The sequence below is a fragment of the Sceloporus occidentalis genome, unplaced genomic scaffold (genome assembly GCF_023333645.1).
Source record: "Sceloporus occidentalis isolate IW3139 unplaced genomic scaffold, rSceOcc1.0.p SCAF_2, whole genome shotgun sequence".
NCBI lineage: Eukaryota > Metazoa > Chordata > Lepidosauria > Squamata > Phrynosomatidae > Sceloporus > Sceloporus occidentalis.
Genome location: NW_028316982.1, coordinates 204,160,688 through 204,182,909, shown reverse-complemented (window position 1 = coordinate 204,182,909; position 22,222 = coordinate 204,160,688). Strand labels below are relative to the sequence as shown.

The following is a 22,222-nucleotide window of genomic DNA, read 5'->3' as shown; positions in this document are numbered from 1 at the left end:
TGTGGAGACGAGCTGACAAGTTCATTTTTAACAATAATACTCATTGGGGATAAAGCAGTGATTCCCAAACTCTAGTCCTCCAGATATTTTGGACTTCAGCTCCCAGAAGCCTCAAGCATCTTGGCCAATGGTCTGGGATTCTGGGAGTGGAAGTCCAAAACATCTGGAGTTTGGGAATCTCTGGGATAAAGAAACAGACATGTTACTTACTTATAAAAAACAACAATTGCATTTTATAGTCAATGGATAGCTGCTCTGAGAATCTCTACCAACTTAAAATAGATAAACCAAAATGAAAATGTCCCATTTCTTTATCAAATACTGCAGGTTACATGATTTTAATTGTGAGCCCAAGCATGGCGCAGAAAACCTCACAGACCTGGAACACCTACTAAGGAAGATCAAAGAAGAAAGTGCAAAGGCAAGCTTAATGTTGAACATAAAGAAAACAAAAATAATGACCACTGAGGACCTTCACAAGTTCATCCTGGACAATGATGAAATGGAAATAGTAAAAGAATTCCCATATCTGGGATCAAACATTGATAGAAATGGGGACTGCAGTCAGGAAATCAGAAGAAGATTAAGAATGGGGAGGGTGGCTAAGAAAGAATTTGAAAAGATTCTAAAATGCATATATATACAACGGAGTACAAAAGTTAGAATCACAAAAGCCATCATATTCCCTGTTACCATGTATGGATGTGAGAGCTGGACAGTTAAGAAAGATAACAGGAGGAAATTCAATTCATTTAAGCTGTGGTGCTGGAGAAGAGTGTTGAGGATTCCATGGACAGCCAAAAGGACAAACAAATGGGTACCAGAGCAGACCAAGCCAGAAACCTCCCTGGAAGCCAAGATGACCAAGTAGAGGCTGCCGTACTTTGGACACATCATGAAAAGGAAGGACTCATTGGAGAAGGCAATGATGCTGGGAAAGGTGGAGGGAAGTAGGAAGAGAGGAAGGCCACATACTAAATGGATGGACTCTATTAAGGAGGTGACGGGTTTTTATGTGGTTGCAGGAATTAAGCAGAACAGTAGCAGACAGAGGGTCTTGGAGATGTCTCATCCATAGGGTCGCCATGAGTCAAGATCGACTTGAGGGTAGTTAACAACAACAGTGTAGTGGATTGAGTGTTGGACTATGACTCTGGAGACCAGGGTTCGAATCCCAGCTTGGCCACAGAAACCCACCAAGTGACCTTGAGCGAGTCAAGCTTTCTCAGCCTCAGAGAATGGCAATGGCAACCCCCTCTGAAGAAACCTGTCATGAAAACCCTTTGAAAGGTTCGCTGCTTTAGGGCCGCTGTAATTCGGAAACGACTCAAAGGCACGCAACAAGACACATGATTTTAACTCAAGTAAGTAAGTTGTGGAGACAGACAATGGCTGCAAGGAACTAATGATGCCTGGCTTCAGGGCTCTGGAGCCCCAACCTCAGGATGAACGGATGTCCTCAAAGCAAAGGAGGACGAGGCACCTGAAAATGGAGGGCAATCAAGAAAAAAGGTTAGGAGATAAAAGCTAAAAACACTCCTAGAAATGTAAATTCATGCTTCTTAAATCCACACTAGAGAGATAACCCGGTTTGGCACCGCTTTAACTCTTTTTGTGGCTCAAGGCTATGGAATTCTGGGAGTTGGGAGTTTGTTGTGGGGCCCAGAGTGGAGCAGAACTCCGCTCTGGGCCCCACAACAAACTCCAACTCCCAGAATTCCATAGCAAAGAGTCAGACAAAGAGTTAAAGCGGTGCCAAACCGGGTTATCTCCCCAGTCTGGATGCAGCCCTAGTTATGCTCCAAATGGAGGACATTTTGGAATCCTTCCTGGAAAGAAGGCTGAAATGGAGGACGCGTCCTGGAAAAGGAAGGCTGTCCAGGGGCGCCTCTTCTCACCAGACAAAACCCATTACCTCTTTCAGGCCCCTTCTCCGGATCTCGCAAGAGCTGCTCAAACCCCGCTTGGGAAAAAAACAAACCTTACAAGCCGAGCTCGATGGCCCATTGGCGAAGGCCGCTGTCACTCTACCGTAAGGGGCGGGGCCAGGAGAAAGCCGCCTTCCATTCAGGCGCATTCCAACCCCAGCGCCATGGCAGCTCCCGGATGGAGAAGACTACACTTCCCGGCATGCCCCTCACCCTGGGTCTCCTGATTGGTCCCCGCCCTCGGCTACGGGATAAAAAGCGGTGGCACTGATGATGGAGAGACCATAGGAAGAAACATTGAAGGGCTTCGCTCAGTTTAAGGGGAGAAGGCGCAGTTGTTCTTTTTTCGTTGGCGTAAACACTGTGGCAAAATTTTTTAAACTGTGGACATATATATATATATATATATATAATTAAGTATAAAATATAAAATTATATATATACATATATACACACATATAAGCACAGTAATATATATATGTATATATAGTGTGTGGTTGCATATATATATATATATATATATATATTGAAACAGTAGCCACACATATATAATTACATATATATATGTGTGTGTGAATTAAGGCAGGGACACACACAAAAATATAAGTGTGTGTGTGTATATATATATATATATATATACATTTTTACAGTAACCATATATATATAATATATATATATATATATAGTCAAGACGCACACACACATATGTATATAATTGTTTGTGTGTGTATATAATTAATTTTTTAAACTGTGGCCATATATATATATATATATTTCACACACACACACACATATACATACATATAAAATTAACACACACATATATATGTATATAAATGTGTGTGTATATAAATATAATAATTAATACTTATTAAATTATTAATAATTTAAATTAACAATTAATAATAATCCGTAAGGTTTTCATTATTATTATTATTAATGATAATAATTATTATTTTATTAATTATTAACTTTAATTACTAATAGGTATGTGTCTGCATTCCGCCCAGTGAGGCTGCCCCTCCTGGCAGGCCGTCCCTCTTCCGATGAGTCCTTCCCCTTCAAGGTCCAAGGGCCACACAGTCAGAGCTGGGTCTCCCATATAGATTCTCCTCAGGAGGGAGGGACTGCGCCGCCGACCGTTTACCTCAGAGGGAGAGGGAGAGGGAGAGAGCGCGGGGGAGGAGCCTAGAAGACGCCCGCCCCCTTCCTCCCTTTGCCCTTATTGGCGGAGGGGCGCGTCCGTCATCGGGAAAGGCGGGACCCGTCCGCCAGGAGGAGCCCGCGGTTGGCTGGTGGCCGGGTCCGCCGTTGTCTGTCTCTCTGTGTCTGTGTCGGGGGTTGCGCAGTGTGGGGGAGAGAAGGAGCCAGCCGGGAGGGTCTTCGTCTTGCTCCCTCTCCTCCTACTCCTCCTCCTCCTCCGGTTGGAGCCTGAGCGGATGGAGGCGGTGGCCTTTGCCCTCGCCGCCGCCACCGGCCCCTCGCTTCTGCCTGTGTCCTTGCCGGTGTGAAGAGGACGCCCAGAGCAGAGACAGAGATGATGATGAGGAGGAGGTAAATGGAGGGGGAGGGGGTCACTCTGGCACAGAGCGCGCATGCGCAGTGAGGAGAGGGCAGCCTGAGAGAGAGAGAGAGGGGGGGGGTCCCCACCCCCTTCTTCCGCCCCTGTCCTTCAGAGACCCCCACACCGACCCCGCCCTCCTCCCTCCCTCGGTTGCCCTTTCCATGCCCACGGCCCTCGCCCCCCAGGAGGACAAGGGAGGACACTGGAGCCCAAGGGGCGGGCACCCCCCCCCCCCCACAAACCAAAAGCCTTAAAACACCCCTAGGGATGGAAATCTGTGCTTCTTAGTCATGGCCCCCCAAAGGAGGACATTTGGGGAATTCCTCCTGGGCAGAAGGCTGGGATGGAGGACGTGGCCGGGAAAAGGAGGTCACTATATGCATACATATATCTATACACGTACATATACATATATACGTGTGTGTGTGTGTATATATATATATATATATATATATAATAGTATTTATTTATATTCTGCTTTTTCTCAAAGGAATCAAAGCAGATTACAGCAATAAAATAACATACATACACACACACTATATCATATGTATATATACATATATATCACTATGTATGCATATCTATCTATCTATAGTTCAGTATATATATATATATATATATATATAGAGAGAGAGAGATCTATCTATCTATCTATATAGATCTATAAAATCATGCTTCTCAGTCACACTCAGAAACAGAGGACCTTCCTGGGCAGAAGGCTGGTATGGAGGATGTCTCCAGGAAAAAGAGGGCAACCTCTGGTCACCATATATGTGTGTATATATAAATAACCATGCTTCTTAGCCATGCCCAGAAATGGAGGGCATTCTGGGATGGAGGAGATGTCCTGGAAAAGGAGGGTGACTGCAGGTCTCAGAATATATCAAATAATGTTTCTTAGTCAGGCTAAAAGATGGAGGACATTTTTTGAATTCCTCCTGGGCAGAAGGCCGGAAGAAAGGATGTGTCCTGGAAAAGGAGGACTTGCATGGCCACCCTGCCTCAAGCCGGCCTGGTTCACTTCCCTTTTTCATTGTGTGTCTCCCTCTTTTCTTTCCTTCTCTTCTCTCCCTTTCCAGCCCTAGAGCAATGCCAGGAAGACCCCAAGAGAGGGTCACTTGAGGGTCACCATAAATTGGGAAGGACCTGAAGGCACCAACAGACAGACACATATAAAATGTGTAGTGGTTGTGAAAGAATCACTAGACCAGGAGAGCATGAAAATCACTACTAGTTTTCAGGATGCTTAAGGGAATAAACAGAATCTGCCATTCTTACCTCCTTTAGGTTTTATTTTGTGTGTGTGAGGGGTAGTGGTTTGTGAATATGTCACAGTGCCCCTATAGAAGGTTGCCTTAGGTCATCATAAGTCAGGAATGACTTGAAGGCACACAACACACAGAGAGACAGCATGTCCCCTCCGATCCCCAAAGACACCACCTTTTAAAAGGATGGTCGATGACAGGAGTGGCAGTGATTCCTGTAAAGAGATATTAGGGCATGGGAGGAGATCCTTCTTTATCTTTGACCTCGTCTTCCCCGAGATTTCTGGCTCCTTACTCACAGGGAAGAGGATCTGACAGGCAGAGTGATGTGCAAACTGGACACATGCTAGCCTTGGGCAGATGAGTGCTCTGCCCTGCCTTGCCTGAAAACGAATCGACATCCTCTTTGTGGGCCAGGCCGGCTTGTCCTTGTCTGCCTCGTTAACAGACTCATCATCGATCGCGTGTCTGCAGCAGGAGCCTTGAGGCTGGAACAGGCAGAAGTAACACACTGAAGAAATATTCCAGGTTGAGACCGCCTTAACTGCTCTGGCTCAGTGCTAGGGATTCCTGGGAATTTTAGTTCTGTGAGGCATTTAGCCTTCTCTGTCAGAGAGCTCTGGTGCCACAACAAACTACAATTTCCAGGATTCCTTAGCACTGGGTCAGGGCAGTTAAAGCACTCTCGAGCTGGATTATTTCTGTAGTGAGTTAGAATTGCTAGTAGCCTAGAAAACACTGCCCTTGGGCAGCCATGCTTCTTCCACGAGAGAAAATTATCTCTGTATTCAGCTCTGTGATCCTGTCTGGGGAGAGGGGGAGTGTCTGGATTTCTGCTTTCGGCTTGGCCTTGTGCTTTGTAGTCCTTGCCCCTTTCTCGGCCTTCAGAGTGAAAAGGGAATGTGATCCACTGGAGACATTGGCATTGGAAGGAGCAAGGCCTTAATCATGTCCGTTCCATTTCCCCTGGATGGCCACAGTATATTGATTATATTTATGTGTCTAATTGCTAGTTCAGTTATTTGATTTTGGCGAGTATGTACGTGTATCTTCCTGCCTTCTAGGAAATTATCTAGCAAGGACATTGCTAGTATCTTCTTAGTCCACTGAGAATTCTTTTAAAAAAACATTTGAGGGCACTCTCTTCCTATTTTCGTTTGGAACAAGTGTTCCAAGATCAATATTGAAGAATCCCTGAATAGTTAATGTGGCTCCGTATTCTTTCACAAATGCTAAGCTCTTTTTGGTCATGTATTAAAGATGGATATGTCTTATTCATTTCATTGTGCTTGTGGATGAGTCCAAGGAAACATTTTCAGATCTCTGATTGAATTACTTGTATATATCCTCTAGCTAGAACTATCACTGGAGACTTAGATACCAGTATAGTTACAGTGTTGAATTTGAGATGACTTATTGGATGTTAATACTCTGAAGTGTCTGGGATTTATGGTTCATCACCAATTGAATTATAACAATGATGGCAAAGTATAAAATGTCAAAAGCATTATTAGAGTGAATACCAAAATCACAGTATCCACAGGATTGGATACTGCGGATAAGCTGTCTCTAGACTTCTGGAGGTTCTCTAGCATGACTATGCTCAGCTTCCAGCAGAAATATAGCATCCACCATTATCCATAATTCTCAGTGTCCATGATAGGTCCCCCACAGATAGGAGCATTTGATTGTATTTTAAAATTATATGAAGTATCTCCTTGGCTCTAGCCCTGAAACTAGCTGTTGGAATTTCTGGACTGCTGAAAGATACTATCTGTGCCCCTACTTGCCATGCTAGACTTGGGAGAAATTGGCATTTATAGCAATAACTTGCAGTTGTTGAGTTAGTGCAATATGTTACCCTTCCTGTCGCATTTCGCACAGTGGCTTTTTAGAAAAGCTACTTACTGACGAGTGCTCTCAACTGCTGATTTGATCCATATATTTTTATAATATAAGTTAAAAGATAGTACAGTGCATCTGTGTCATATGTGCCAGAAGAGGCAATGGCACGTGCACCTGTGGCGCACCACAGGCACGAGCCCCATTGTTTTCAGTGGGGCTCCAGCATATGCAGTACTGTATTTCCCTTAACATGGGGAGGGGGGATCCAGAATGGATCCCCTGCGTAAGGGAAGGACGCACTGTATCTTGAGGGGAAAGAATAGAAAGTAGTATATAATAATCCAAAATCATATACACTCGTCCCTCCACATTTGTGGCCTTGACTTTTGCAGATTTGATTATTCACGAATTTTATTAATATGTATGTTCTCTCTAAGAATATCTTATTCTTTCAGCACAACTCTATGGTCAAGCGTAACCAAAAATTGCATTAAAGGACCTAGAGACTCCTAGAGAGAACACTTCACTAAGCATCTGTAGTTCTTCCGGTGCAATTCTATGGTCAATGTCTGGCAGATGTTGACTAAACAGTTGCACTGGAGGACCAAGAGATTCCTAGAGAGATGTTCTCTGAGGTAAAAACATAATGTTTTGTTATTTGCGTTTTTCCACATTCATGGGGGTCCTGTGCCCCTAAACCCAGTAAATGCGGAGAGACGAGCATAGATTCTAAAGTGTATTTATTATTTTATATCCTGTTTTTCTCCTAGTATGTGTTGAGATAACTGCTTCACCCAAAAGCCTGTTAAAATTTAAATAAAATAAAAAAAATATTTGCTTGCTGGTGCATGGAGAGCAGAGAGGGAGCTAGTCTAGCCTCATATGAAAGTTACTTCAGTAGGTTGGGGGCATGTCTTCAAACATGCCTGTGATAGTGATGGGGCTGCGTGAAAGCCTTTTCCTGAGGATGTGAAAATGTAGATCAGCTCCTACAGGGAGTTAGGATCTTTCAGATAGTCTGGACTCAGACAATTTGGTCTTGTTGGCAGTCAGCCTATTGTAACAGGGGAGTTACTTGCTCAGTGGTTTGGTTTTTGCTTTAGAAAAAAAAAAGATTTGGCAGCTAGAAGTTATGTAGTACTTAATTTAAAATGACCAGTAATTTTTATTTTATTTTTTAATTATGGGTTGCTGAAAAAGTTGAACACAATATGTGAAAAATATTAGGTGTAAAACAGACTATAGAGACAGAACATAAGGCCTACTGAAACTCTTCTAAGTTCAAGAAATGTTTAACTACCCTTCAGTTACAGTTTTGAATGAGTTAAAACTGAGCAGATACAATTAAAATACAGCAAACCACCATAATGTAAATAGTAACACAGAGCAGTGGTACAGTTCCAGCATTTGTGTAAATAGTTTTCACATGACAGCAACATCAAGTGCCAGGAAGATTATCTAGGAAGGGAATTCCAGAGATAGGGCTTTTTGACCAAGGGAAAACTATCTATTTGCCTCTTCTCTTGTTTCTTGTGGGTGTGGATCTGGAAAACATCCTGCTTCGATATAAAGGCCCCATACAGACAAGCCAAAATAAAGCTGCTTCAGGTCACTTTGGAAGTATGCTATTTAAATGATGCATGTGTCCTAAGAGTCCGGAAACCATGCCAAAGCTACACTCCAGTCCTTAGGACTGGAGCGTGGCCTTGGCACAGCTTCTGGACTCTTAGGACACATGTAGCATTTAAACAGCATACGTGCAAAGTGACTCGAAGCAGCTTTATTTTGGTCTGTCTGTATGGGACCATAGACAAGTAATTTAAGAAAAGGCAGTCTTCTAAATTTACAAGCCATTTAGGACTTGAAATTGACTTGAGAGCTTGTTTCACTGTTTTTGATCTAGGTGAAAGATCCTGTTTGCACCTAGTCCAAGTTACTTTTGCATGAATTTAATTTATATTCTATCTTTGTCCTGCGAAGGGGCCCAAGAGAGCTAGCTTGAAAATTAAAAACAAAGGTACCCAGATTATGTTTCCACCATAGTGGTGCTCAAGGCAGCTAGCAACAAAAGCATAAAAACAGAAGATACAAATTGTGACCAAAACTTAAAATGAGATGAGTTAAGGACACCAATACTGATAAAAAACAAAGATTATCCGACAAGTACCACTTGTTTCAGCAAACTTGACAAGTGGGTATAAAGGTCAAGTGGCTGTCTGGATATCAAATCTTTGCTAGGTGAAGGACATCAAAAATATAGCTACTTTGACCCCCTTGGCAGGAGATTTCAGTGCCCTGCAACAGCTACTGCCCTTTCTTACATACCTACCAAATACGCTTCAGATTAAGGAGGGAAGGATGTAGCATGAAAATAATTGTAGGCAGGCTCATATGGGAGCATGCCATCCTTCAAAGTAGCCTCTTCCCAAGTTGTATCGAGATTTATAGACCATAATCAACACTTTGACTTGTGCCTGTAAATGGACTGGTAGCAGGTGAACATGAAAGTTTCATACTCCCTATGACTGGTTTTATCAGTTACAGCATTGTAAACCAACTGCAGTTTCTGAACACTTGGAAGCTGGCTCTGTATACATTATGTTTGAATAATCTAAAGAGAATGAAACTACATTGACATGGCAGAGTTGGCATTTCCAGGAATGTAGCTGACACACTTACTTTCTGGCCACTGCTGAAATCTGGGCTTTCAAGTTTCCTAAATCCAGGGGCACACCCACAAAATGAACTTCAGACTTCATTTCAAGCCCATCCTAGGCAGGCTGAATCACTATTCCTGCATTGTTTGATTAAGCTTCTATTTGTTTGCTCTCATCAGCATTATTAACGTAAGACATTTTTAGAACATCTTCCTTCACTTAAAGTAGGACAGGTACTTGTGGCCCTGCAGAAGATGTTTGAGTTCAGCATAGTCTGCAAAGGCAAGATCCTTCTATAATGTAGTATTATAAGCAAGCTGTTCCCAGTACAATAATGATTTTTTTTTTTTCATCAAAGCTTTTTGTATGAAAGAAGATAAAATCATTTAATTGCAGAAAAGATGTAACGGATGGAATGACATGAGTTCTTACTCTGAAGGAAATTCAAGGAGACAGTCAAGTATTGCAATCCAAAGAGCCTTTTCTGTGGCTGCGTCCAGTCCCCTGGAAGCCCTGTTCAGGGAGGCCTCGTTCATCACATCTGTGATAGCTACAGATCTGAAGATGTAGGTTTTGGGGTTCTGCCTCTTTTTATAAAATCTGATATTTCCCTGCTGAGTTTTTGGGATTTTTTAGCCAATTTGTTTTTTAGAAAAACTTATTGTTTCCTTGAATGAAGAAGTTGAATTTTATATTCATAATGTTTACAACTTATGGGTTTGAGCCAGGATAAGTACTGTAAGTCTAAAGAGTCATGAATAGCTCAAGTCCTAGTGACTTCAGGAAAGCTAGATTAATTAACATAACTCAGGGTCAGACTATTTCATCTTTATACATTGTTATTTATTTCCTATTTGTTTGTTGTTGCTGCCTTCATTGTATCTCTGTACTGTTCTGATCCTGTCATTTTTAACATTTTGGAATATAAAGTGAGTTTAATTATATTACATTCAGAGGACTTCGTTGTATGTTCAGTGTGGTTTCCCCTATAGTAATGGAATCTAGAATTGTAATTCTGTTATTTATCCTTAGTTTGTTATTTGGTGTATAAGATAGATGTGTCTAGCAGTACATAGTATGTTACCTAGGAGACTTCCACTGGTCCTAAGTGTTGCAGCCAGGTTGGTACCTGGAGTTAGCTACAGGAAAGACAACTCTCTTGTTGCAACAGTTTCACTGGCTGCTGGTCAGTTTCTGGGCACAATTCAAAGTGCTCGTTTTGACTTATAAAGCTCTCTGTGGTTCAAGTCAAGGTTAGCTGAAGAACTGCATTTTCCCTTATGAACCAGCCTGTGGTTTATCATCTGTTGGGGAGGCCCTTCTTTCAGTCCTACCACCCTCACAGGTACATTTGGTGAGAATATGAGTGGTTTCCCTCAGGCTCTGGAACACTCTTCTCATATGTTAGACTGGCACCCTCCCTACTTTCTTTTCACAGACAAGTAAAGACTTCTCCATTTCAACACATATTTGACAAGTGACTGTATAAGACCTGACTCATCTAAAACAGTGGGGTGGATCTTACTGATTGTTGTGCTGATGTGTGTGTGTCTAATGATATATGTTTTAGGATGGGTTTAAATTTGTTTATTGTTTAATCTGATGTTAAATTTTGTATCCTGTGAATTTTAAACTTGTAAGTCACCTTGAATCTTGAACTGGGAAGAAGGCAAGATGGGAATAAATATAATATTAATAATACCAGCACCTAACACACACACACACACACACACACACACACAAATGAGTACAATGCAGACATTTTGCAGACTCACAATCCAATAGGAGCCCTGGTGGCACACTAGTTAAATGCCAGAACTGCAGCCACAAGGTTGTAAGTTCGATCACAAGCAGGGCTCCAAGGTTAACTCAGCCTTCCATCCGTTCATAGATCAGTAAAATGAGTACCCAGCTTGTTAGGGGCAGTTGGCTTCCACATTGTAAACCGCTTAGGGAGTGCTAGTTCACTGATAAGTGGTATAGAAATGTACTTGCTATTGCTATAATGCAAATAGCAGAAAGAGAAAAGAGAATGGGGAGGGAAATAGAAAGCAAATACTGGTTCCAAAGAGTAGGGCAAAATTGGTCTTTGATTAATGTTCTCCTTGGGCATCACATGATGCAGCCTTATAATGGTTCTTGCATCTCCTGACTCAAGCCAGAGGCTATGCTATGCCCTTTTCCTACTCATAAATGTAAGGGTAACTGGGAATAGGAATTCAGTCTTCTTTTTTCTGGGAGTGGGGAAGGTAACTCTCTGCAGTTCCTCTGACCATCAGATGGATTTCCCTTAACTGTGATTAACTGGGAGGGAGTGGGTCATGGTATCTAGCAAGCCCTGAGAGGTGGTTGTGATTTTTCATTTATATATTTAAAAAATACCAAACTATAATCTATGATTGGTATTTTATTGGCTTGTTACCAATATTTCTTTTTAGATAAATTTAGTCTTATATATTTTGTACCACACAAAAGTTTAACCTAAAGAAGTAGAAAATAATAGTTATACATATAAGGTAGACATTCTATATAACTGGAAGCAGGGCTGTAGGTTTTTTAGATGTCAGGGAAATTGCCAGTGGCATATAGAGGAAATGCATATTTCTAGCAAGGACAGCCAGTCAAAAACAAAAAAAGGGAAATGGTTTAATTTAAAGGTCTTTTTAATTCAAACCATAGAACCATTGGTATTTAGCTGAAACAGCTCACAGACCTTTCAAGCTTGTATGATTGGTACTTGTATGCTCTCATTTTGGCAGCCTTACAGCAGTCATGTTTTCACACAGATGAGCTGTTTCAGAACAATTTCACCAGTGTATTAAGCCCAGAATCTTTTCTTCAGAATTAACAGAGAAAGTGTTGCTTAAAGCTGCAGTAAAAGGAATTGATTGTTTCAGTTTGTCCCTTATTTTATTAGAGTTGCAGCTGGACAATTGCTAGCTTTATTCAGGTTTCTGTCTTTTTGAGAATTAAGCTCTGAACTTTTAGATTTAGATAGTATCAATGTACTTGAGGTATGTTACATAAGAATCAATGGGGAATATTTCAAGAAAAGAGATCTAAGTTGATGTTCCACAACATAGATTGAAAAAACAACTGAACTAAGACCACTTTAAAAACTAGATGTGACGAATGGAGGTACACTTGTTCTTCTGTTGTCTAGATGTCTGCTCTTCACAATAATAAGTACAGACAATTAAGATGGGGTGAATCCTGTCCTCTCCTGACCTTGTTGTTCTTTATCAATTTGAAACAGTTTTCTTCAGCACAGTTCCAGTACTGTAAGTAAGATGGACTGAGGAGAAAAATGCTTGATAAAATGGAACACAATAGGATAAAAAAGGCCAAGGTTCATTTCCCTTTACTTAGTCATATATATTCTTGCAAGCAGGGTTGGGAGTCTTGTGTCCTCCAGATGTTGGGCTTCATCTTTCACCCATTACCATTGACTGTGCTGGCTAGGAGAGATGAAGGCTGGAGGAGCACATTTCCCTACTCCTTAAAACTACATTCCAAACATCAGCTTAGAAAAAGTGAATGAGCAGGTGTGGCTGTCCTGTCCTATTTTTATTTTCAATTTTGGTCAAACATATATTTTCCTAACAATCCTTTGTGACCAGTTGCTATGTAATGTAATGTTCTTCTTCCCAGAGAGTGCAAATTTTGAAATTAGACTGGAGGTTGTAAGCATATCTCAGTATTTTTTTTATTATACAGTCACGCCCTCCATTTTCACAGACTTGAGATCTGTGGTCTTGAATATTCATGGAGGGGCTGGAGGGGCAACCTCCATTAATTTGAATGGGGTGCCCCCCCCACAGCATGCGCACTCACAGGCATACACCCCCTTCAAGCTTATGGGGCTTGAATATTGGTAAGTCTTCATTTTTGTGGGAGGGACAACTGTATTCTTGTATCATCATAGTGACAAAAATATACATAACAAGACAGTGTTCTGGATCAAAAATGATTCAGTTGCTAATTGTCTCTGAGCTTACTGATGAACACTGAGGCCCGAAACAGATGTGCCAGAAGTGCCGGCTGTGACCTGTGTTGGAGGCATGGTGTTTCTATAGTGCATGGCCTGAACGCGGCTGGAAGCTGCTTAGAGAGCGTGCCAACCCAGAAGAGCTGGCACAAAAAAGAGCAGCTGGGTTCAGGACTGTGGTGGTGGCCCTCTTCAGAAGTGGGCCCATACAGTTGCCACAGTCCTGGAGCGATTGGGGCAGGGGCGGCCTCTGCCTGCTTTTTTTTTGGCCCCGTCTGCATTACCTTTTAGTTACCTATTTTATTTTCCAGTTTGCCTTGCAATAAAATTAAGAAGCAAGCTTATATGTAGGGCTAGTTTTTTTTTTTTTAAAGAAATGTGTTAGGTTTATGTTTTAACTACTTATCAAACAAATATCTGGCTGACCTTGATCTGATGGTAAGAGATCAGTGTGGATTTCTAAAGATGAAACCTGAATCTGACAAGATTCCTAGGAGCGTTCATCTTTGACTGTTCACGTATAAGATAATGTATGTCTCAGTGGCAACTTTTGAAAACTCATTAAGACTTGATTTTATTATAAGTTCAAAAGTGTAAACCTTAATTCTAAAAACTTCATACTATTTTCTAACAAATAGTGTTACTGTAATATTGTTCTTGGTGCATGGTTTCTAAGCTAGGTTCTTCATTAGCCTGTCTTTAAGATTTTAAAATATCTTTAAAATAAGCGAAAATTCTAGGTTTAAACACAGGGATACAAATAGCATGATACTAAAATAGTTGATGCTTTCAAATCTTTTAGTTCTGATATGATCTGATAAGTGTTCTGTTTCAGAAATGTATGTACATATACACAAACTGGAATAAAATTCAATTGCACTGCTACACTGTTGAAGGTAATTTATCATCAAAATGTACAGTACCTCTGATGTCCCAGACACATTTTGATATAAAATGAATTAACTCTCAGTGCACCATAAATCTCTCATTATCTCATCTATCAATTGGTCAAAGAATTTGAGTTTTGTAAGTCTTCTACTGCAACTCTGATTTTTCAGTGGTGGGCTCTGTGTTAAAAACAGAATATTGCTACTAAAATAGTAAAACATTACTGTATAAAAAGCAATGTATAAAATGTTTATTTAAAAATATACCGTTAGATATTTTCTTGTTCTTTTCCACCGAATTGTAGTGCAAAAGCTACCATTGTACTCTCAGGACTGTTACAGACTGCCAAAATAAAGCTGCTTTGGGTCTCTTTGGAGGTATGCTATTTAAATGATGCATGGGTCCTAAGAGTCCGGAGGTCGCGCCAAAGCCACACTCCATTCCTAAGCACTGGAGTGCAGCTTTGGTGCAGCTTCTGGATTCTTAGGGTGCATGCATCATTTAAACAGCATACCTCCAAAGAGATCCGAAGCAGCTTTATTTGGGCAGTATGTAACAGGCCTCAGTCTACAAACCATCACTGGATAAATCCCATTATAAATCTCTACTTGTTACTTCTAAAATGAGTCAGGAGGAAATAGTCACAGAAATACTGTAGTTCAAAATGGCATTGCATGCCACTTCTGTCGTGCATTCCATAGGCCCTCCCTCTTTGTCAACTGTCATCTTCTGGCCTGGAAGGAGTGAAAAGACAGGCCAGGCGCAACACCATCAGGCCCAGCCTCCATTAAGAAGAAGAGCCCTCCCTCCAGTCCATCTGCTGGACTGGATCCCCTTCCCCACCACCATTCCCTTCTCCTTTTGTGTCATGTCTCTTTAGATTGTAAGCCCAAGGACAGGGAACTGTCTAATTAAAATAATAATTGTAAGCTGCTCTGAGAGCCTTTAGGGCTGAGGGGCAGGGTATACATACCATAAATTAAATTAAATTAAATTAAATTAAATTAAATTACTTGCTGGTGTCCCACAGGTCCCACCAGAGCTAACTTTGCTTGGCTTCCAAGATCAGACAGAATCTGATATTTTCAAAATATTTAGGCCACTGGCTATTAATTCTGTAGTGTGGTGTGGTTCAGGATGAATAACCTCACCACAGCCTCTTAGGCATGGCAAAAACCTACCTTGCCTCAGTGAGGCATTAATTACTCCCTTTACCCACTCTGCAAGTCTTCCACTGGTTGCTTTTATGTGTCAGGAAAGGCACGGTTCCTGTGTCTGTTTGATGGATGCATAGATGAATGACGTCCATATCCTCAGGCCACACATATTGAAACATATTCAGTAACATAGGACAAGCAGGACCTGAAGTTACACTTATTGGATCTGTATTGACTATAGCGTCCCAAGTCAGAGTGGATGTAAGTGATTATTATGTCTGTAAAGCGTTCTATACATTCTTCTTAACAGTAGTCAGCATTATTTTCCTGCTGGGAAAGCCCTTAATGTATAAAAGTGGAATTGTACAAGAAACTATAACGAGGTCTATAAAAGTTGCATATTTGGATAATGAGTTTCTGTTAATGAGTTTTGGGTCATTTAAACTATTCTGAGTACATTGTTATACAGTATTCTAGAAAGAATCGGGTCGTGAACACCACAGGGCTACTATGCAAACCCTGCAGTCATGAATTTCATGTTACTTTGCAAGATCTTTCCACAATGTAATCATAAAAATGGAGGGGGGTGTGTGGAAATCTAGCAGCATATTTGAAATGAACTGAATTATTTTAGCAGTTTTATATGCATGATGCAGTTTTTTACCATGTTGTAAGCTGCTTTCAGTCTCAGTAAGGAGAAAAAAAGTAGGATGTAAATGAATAAAATAATAATGATGACCCTTTGTTATCTTAGAGTTGCTGCTAGATCTTCCCAATCTTTTCTATGTCGAAGCACACTAACATGACTGACTGTCTTTTTGAAAAGTATTACCATGTTATATGTAGATTCTCTTTTTTGCTTCACTGTCTGCTAGAATAGGGAAATGCATCAGCCTGTGCATTTCTGGTCATTTTTTTCTTTCTGCCGTCTCCTTCCCTGGTAGAGAGCTTCTGTTCTTAGTTACAGCCTCACGTTAATCATAACACATGAGAGACAGAGAGAGTTTCTTCAAGTAGAATGACACCTGGATCAAAGTCCTTGATTGCTAGGAGCATTTTGGTTCTACACCTGGTGGTTCTTTGGATTTAACCCATGCTTCTTTAGTTTGAGTCCCGTGTGCCATCAATTTTGCTCTGAACTTTGACTCAGTATGTCCATACTTAGAATTATGAGAAGTTTAATCTGTAGTTTTTCTGGAGAATTATTTCATCTTGGTTTTGATTGACATTTCATAGAACCATAGAGCTGGAATAGACTACAAGGGCCATTCAATCCAACACCTTGCCATGCAGGAATACACAATTAAAGCACCCCCAACAGAAGGCCATCCAGTCTCTGTTTAAAAACCTCAAAAGATGGAGACTCCACCACACTCCAAGGGCATGTGTTCCACTCTCAAACAGCTCTTACCATCAGGAAGTACTTCCTAATGTTGAGATGCAATATGAAGTTGAAGGCTTTCATGGCCGGCATCCATAGTTTTTTGTGGGTTTTTCGGGCTATGTGGCCATGTTTTAGAAGATTTTCTTCCTGACGTTTTGCCAGCATCTGTGGCTGGCATCTGCAGAGATGTAAAGGCTTGTTTAAATACTTGGTAATTTTGGGGTAACAGCTTCAAATTTTACTTTTGCCTCTAGCTTTTCTGTTCTGAAAACTTAAACAAGTGTTTAGCAACTTTTGCCATTGTTGGGATCATTTACCAGTATAAATAAAAGATGCTAGTGAAGAAAAGACTTTCTCCCTAATGGAGAATAGAGTTCCAGAAAGGGAATGGGGATGCATGTCCTGCCTGCTTAAAATGCCCAATGGAGAAAATGTTTATAGTAACTTGAGAATCAGAAGCTACTTTTATCTGTCCAGATAATGTTCTGTGATGCTAAGTGATTCACCAATTGCTGTATGAACACATAAATGTCTGTACCAGATTTGTTTAATTCATATCTTGCCAGTCTCCCACTATGGGACCTGGCAGCTAGTTTACAGCATAGGTTAAAATAAAGTACAGCTAAAGCGATTTACATTAAAAATTTAAAATTAAAAGGAAATAGGCAACCCCAATAAGCTAATTTAAAATTGTGAAGTCGAAGGCTTTCATGACCGGCATCCATAGTTAAACCGACCAAGAAAATCCAGCAAATGCTCAGCAAAGGACAAGAGAGCCAGGCATGTTCTCCAGGAGCCAGGCATATTCTCTCAGTCTGAGGAAGAGGCTGAGAGCCCAGGGCACATGCCAGAAGGGGAAGAATTTCTCTCCACCTGAGCCAGACCTAACAGTGCCTACTCCCACAGAGAGAAAGGAAAAAGGAAAGGAAAAAGAGAGACAATGGCCTTCTCCGGTTAAGTAGGAAGCAAGTTGCTAATGGGAGCACCTCTGAGACGCAAATGGGCTCTAAATATCCTGACACCTTTCTCGGTCCATCATGGTCAGCAACCATCCTTCTTGCTTGGTAAACACCTTACTGTTGCTTTGAACCTTGGCTGATTGCTGTTGCCTGGAACTTTGCTTGGACTTGGGCTACTTTTTCAGATTTTACCTTTAAATCTGCTGTACTGAATTGACTGGAGCCTTGTTACAAACCTGGACTGGATTATACAACCACTGCTTTTGTTACCAAAGACTTAGTGAGACAAGCTTCCTTTCCCCCTCTCCCTCAATGCTTTAAACTCTGAATCTCTGGGCTGAGGGTTTGGCTAGCCTTCCAAGGGCAAAACAGGACAATATGTGCCTTTGATAGGGCTGAGAGGAAGAGAAAATTCTTGTAGAAGGACCTTAAAACCTGGGCAGGTTCATGTAGAGACATATGGTCTTTCAGATAGGATTTTATAGATCATAAACATCACCTTTAAGCTGATCCTGGAAACAGCCTGGTATCCAGCAGAGCTTTTACATGCAGACATTATATACTTCCAGGTCATCAGTTTGGCTGCAGCATTTTGGATCTGTTGAAGTTTCTGAACAGTTTCTAAAAATTTCCATGTAGAGTGAACCACAGTAATCCAAATGGGATATAATGCAGGCACGTGTCACCATAGCCAGGTATAACATCTCCAGGAGTGGGTGCAGCTGACACACTAGTTTCCATTCTACAACTGTAGTCCTAGACACTGTTGAAGCCGAAACGCCCAGGCTCATAGTTTAACCCAAGGATGCAGTATGCCCAAACCTGAGACTTTCGGAGTTTAGCCTCATCAAACACAAGCTCAGTCCCTGTTTCCTGGTCTACCTTTTGGGTTACAAGTTTACCTCTGTCTCATCTAACCTGAGCTTCAGTTTGTTCATCCTTATCCAGTCTAGTACTGTTCATTTTGGACTGACAGAACATTTCAAAAGGATGTCCCTTGAATTTCAAAATATTTTATTAAAATTTCTTCCCCTTCCCCAATACTAATAAAGGTGGAAAAATAGATCGGAATTGGACCAGTTAATATTTATTAGTGCATGAGTATTGCCAGAGTATGATTCCATGTGACTTGTCTAAGGTATGCTTAGCTCTTCTGCCAGTGCTGTTTTGGTGTATTAGGAGACAAAAATGATAGAGCTAGTGCTGATGTCTCTGTACTTTTCTTTCATTTGGACCTCGTGTATTGGTACTGTGCTATTGTACAACTCAGATGATATATAGCTTTAAGCTGCCAAAAGCTAATCTTAATTGACAGCAATACATGTAATGGTTGTGTCTCTGAAAGAACTTGGAAACTCTTTGTTAGCTAATGAAAACTGTTTTATTGATCAATTACTTTCTTTTCATTTTATAATGAAACTGATTAGTTAGTTGAATATACTATTTACAGAAATATTATATAAAGCCAAAAGAAACATGTCAAAGTCAGAGACATAATTATAGACTTCTGGAGAAAAGATTGTGTTCAAATTAAAAATATTAAATATTGTTACTTGTCTTATTCCCAATGGAACTTTTTGTTTTTGTGGCATATTCACATATAACTATTTTAGCATGAGACATTTGGATCATCTAATACCATGGGTGGCACGTAACGCCATTTCGCCAGGCACGGGCCAGGGACATGGAGGAACAGCCATGTGCGTGTCCGTTCCTCTTCCTTTCTGCCTTTTCCTGGCCTCTAGCTGTCTCTCTGAGACAGCTGGGAGCCAGAAAATGGCACTGGGGAGAAGGAGCCAGAGCCACATGCTCTGGCTCCTCCTCCTAGCCCTCTCCCGCTTCAGAAGCCGTGCCCCAGGTACATGGACCTAAAGAGGTTCACCATCACTGGTCTAATATATATTAAAGGCATGCTGTATATGTGAGGAGCAATGCACTTTTTTCCAATCAGGGGACCAAATAATTGTTTAAATATTCCTATTATTATTTAAAATTTATCTCAAGCACCACCAGTTGCTTTATGTGCATAAATGTGTTTCTGTTCTGTAACAGCTGTTTCCTGTAATACTAAGTAACAGGATAGTGGAACATTGCAGAAGAAAAAGGAATAAAAAAGAACAGTAACAACAGTGGATCTGACACATCTGTTCCTCCAATTTACTTTTAAACATGTATTATGCATCCTGGTGTTACTAAACCTTAAATTTGATTCCTGTTTTCCACTAAGTATGTCAACACCAGGAAGTCTGGATAATGGCTGGCTATGTAACACACTTAGTGCAAACCTTATGAGAAACTATTACTTTTCATTAACCCAATATTTATAGAGTGCCTAAATCTTGAATCATCTGCACCAGTGCAATAATTTATTTTTGTCCCAAATTTGTGTTCATTGTCTCAGGTACATTGTTTTTCAACATCTCAATTTGGATTTTGATAAAATCCCAGAGAAAAGCACCTGCCAGGAATTTTTAAACAAATAAATATATCAAATATTAAAACTTAGAAACACCAGTTCTCCTGTACTTTTTTTCAAGCTGATTTGCCAGTTACTGGATTTTTTTTTAAAAAAAGATGCATTTTTGCTGGGGTTCAGTCCTCCCAAAGCAAAGTACAGTAGCCCCTCCCAGTTTGTGGGAGATCTGTTTCGGATTCCCTGCAAAAATTGACGACTCGCAAATATTCAAGTCCCATTAAAATTAATGGTGCGTATGTGGGGCCGTGTGCAGGCACACACCGCCATTTTATCCTTCCCTGATTGTCCCTCCCGCAAAAAGCAAGACTGTGGACTCCCAAGTCCATGAAAAGGGAGGGACAAATGTAGTTTGCTTTTCTAGTTTATATATATAAAATGCACACACATACGCACACACACACTACTCCAGTTCTCATAACTGGATATAGGAGACAGTGGTTTTTAGGTCTTCGTGTTATTAAGGATTTATTCCTCTATTTTTTGTGTAAATGTGATTAGTGTCATTTCATTGCTAAACCTGTGTTATTTAAGAACATAATAAGAGCAAATATGAATGCAGTCAACTAAATGATAAGGAATTCTGGGAATTCTAGTTTTGTGAGACATTTAGCCTTGTCAGAGAGCTCTGGTGCCACAATAATTCCCAGGATTCTCTAGCATCGAGCCAGGGCAGCTAAAATAGTCCCAAACATGATTTTTTCTGCTGTGTTTTGGACCTATGAAACTGATTTTCTCTACTATTTGCATTTAACCACTGCGCCACCAGGGCTCTTTCATGAAGAACTCAATGAAAGTGTGATGTGATCAGTGTTTGCAGTCTTTGTTGTTGTTAACTGCCCTTAAGTCAACACGACCCCATAAATGAGACACTCCTTTTTGTGCTCTGATAGCCAAAGCCTTTGCTGTCATCTATAAAGCACATGCTGATTTTTTCCTGAAATTAACTGGTGTGCACCATTATCCAGCGTATGTAATGTGATCCCTGGTGTCTCTTCCTTTCCTGAATCCATCTTGCACTTCTGGAATTTTTTGCTCCATATATAGCAGGAGTCTTTGTTGCAGAATTTTGGATTTGCTTGCAGTAGTCCTGTAGTTATTGCACTTTTCTGTGTCTCCTTTTTGGGGACAAGAATGTATATTAAGTTTTTCCAGTCTATAAGCCATTGTTGTGTTTTCTATACAGTCGGCCCTTCTTATACACAGATTTTTTTATATACGGATTCAAGCATCCACGGTTTGAAATGTTAAAACCCTTTTGATGTTGCACAGAACGTGAGGCAACACGTCAATGTTTGGCACCAGATTTTCCACCTTTGTGACTGTAGTCAGCAGCTTGTGAGCTGGAGAAACACCTCTCCCTTTCTGAATGAACAAAGAGAGACTGTAAACTTCTCTCAGATGAGGCTTTTATTCTTAGAAGAAGTTCCGTTGTGTGCAACAATATATACATCGACACCATCCACACTAGTCACAACCCCCTCTGAGGTGAAATGCTCGCCACTACTCTAGCAAAGGCTCCGTGAGACCTACTAGGCCTTGCTCTCCCTCTGGAGTCACAAAGCCTTCCTCCTGAGGGACTCTTCAGACTGGCAGCATCCTACAGGACTTTACAGCACTTGTTGAATATCTTTTTGATGTCACTTCCTGCTTAAATGCCTAATCATTGTGGCTCACAGTAACCCTTTTATGCCTGGTTACTATTAAAACCCACATTGTACATTTTCCTTGTGACTATATCCCAACATGAAAATGTTTTTTAAAAAGTATAAATTTCAAATATCAAACCTTGATTTTCCATTTTTTATAAGGGATGCCATTTTGCTATGTCGTTATATTTAATGGGACTAGAGCATCCACAGATTTTGTTATCCATGGAGGTTCCTGGAACCAAACCCCAGCGTATAACAAGGGTTCACTGTATTTGTTGTCACATTTTGGTTAGAAATAAATTTGATTCTGTCTCTGTAGATTGTGACAGTTCTATTGGTACATCATCTGTATCTAGAGATTTATTCTTTACAATTGCTTTGAGTGCAGCATCCACGCACATTCCAGGGGTTCATCTTTGTATGATTCTTCTTCCAATGTGTCATTTATCCTGTCATCTCTTT

At 40.7% G+C, this 22,222-nt stretch overlaps 2 protein-coding genes across 7 annotated transcripts in view; one reads left to right on the top strand and one right to left on the bottom strand.

The window, feature by feature from the left end:
- Nucleotides 1–2,963, bottom strand: part of CRYZL1 (crystallin zeta like 1) — a 39,742-nt gene extending 36,779 nt beyond the window's left edge. Inside the window, exon 1 of one of the 3 annotated variants that reach the window (XM_089512056.1) lies at nucleotides 2,910–2,963. The gene's annotated coding sequence lies outside the window, so the exon portion shown is untranslated. Of the gene's footprint in view, nucleotides 1–1,915; nucleotides 2,003–2,909 lie in introns of those variants that run through there. The other 2 variants (XM_089512055.1, XM_089512057.1) reach the window with 2 other exon arrangements.
- Nucleotides 2,964–3,210: 247 nt separating this feature from the next.
- Nucleotides 3,211–22,222, top strand: part of ITSN1 (intersectin 1) — a 126,988-nt gene continuing 107,976 nt past the window's right edge. For 2 of the 4 annotated variants that reach the window (XM_089512048.1, XM_089512047.1), the window contains exon 1: nucleotides 3,211–3,482. The gene's annotated coding sequence lies outside the window, so the exon portion shown is untranslated. The remainder of the gene's footprint in view (nucleotides 3,483–22,222) is intronic. The other 2 variants (XM_089512050.1, XM_089512049.1) reach the window with 1 other exon arrangement.